The sequence below is a fragment of the Atta colombica genome, unplaced genomic scaffold (assembly GCF_001594045.1).
Source record: "Atta colombica isolate Treedump-2 unplaced genomic scaffold, Acol1.0 scaffold88, whole genome shotgun sequence".
Taxonomy (NCBI): domain Eukaryota; kingdom Metazoa; phylum Arthropoda; class Insecta; order Hymenoptera; family Formicidae; genus Atta; species Atta colombica.
Genome location: NW_017259581.1, coordinates 570,955 through 571,692, shown reverse-complemented (window position 1 = coordinate 571,692; position 738 = coordinate 570,955).

Below are 738 nucleotides of genomic sequence, written 5' to 3'. Positions count from 1 at the left end.
ATATATATATATATATATATATATACATATATAAAGAGAGACATTTATTTTTTAAATATAACAGTAAAAAAAATTCACTTGCAGATTTTTCTGTAATAAGAAAAATAAATCTTAGATTTGATCCAAAAAATTTCTCGCTGAATTATCTTACCTTTAATGTTAAAGATTGAGCATTGCTTTCGTGGTTCATTAATTTCAAAGATAGTTTTCTATCTTGTTCGAATCTTTTTATTTTATATTGTATTATATATAAAAATTACTATTATTCATATTTATACTTTTTTGGAAGATATTACATCTATACATATTTTTATTACATGTTTCTATCTCAAAGGAATAATTTTCACTTGATTATCTGCGATTTCCCTGCATATGTGCATCGACATAGAACCTCTTTATGGCAAGGCACGATGTTATCTGCGCGACAAGGCTAACGAGTTGTCTCCGATCCTTTGCGCTATTGCTCTTTATTACGATTGGCCTCTCCCTCTGCCTTTCGCCGACGATCGCGGGAACTTTATCGCGAACCGTTTCCGTATTCCGGACCACCGGGCGAGGGAATTATCTTAGAATAGCACCGGTCGCTGCCTATAACTACCTCGCGAGCGGGATCGACTCGTGCGCGCGGTCGGCTTTGACAACGGTTAAGTATCGCCGTCGGTCTGCGATAACACAAAGGAGCGCACGGTATCTTGTTGTGAAAGAACCGAAAGGAAATTTACTCTTTCTTTAGCAAAT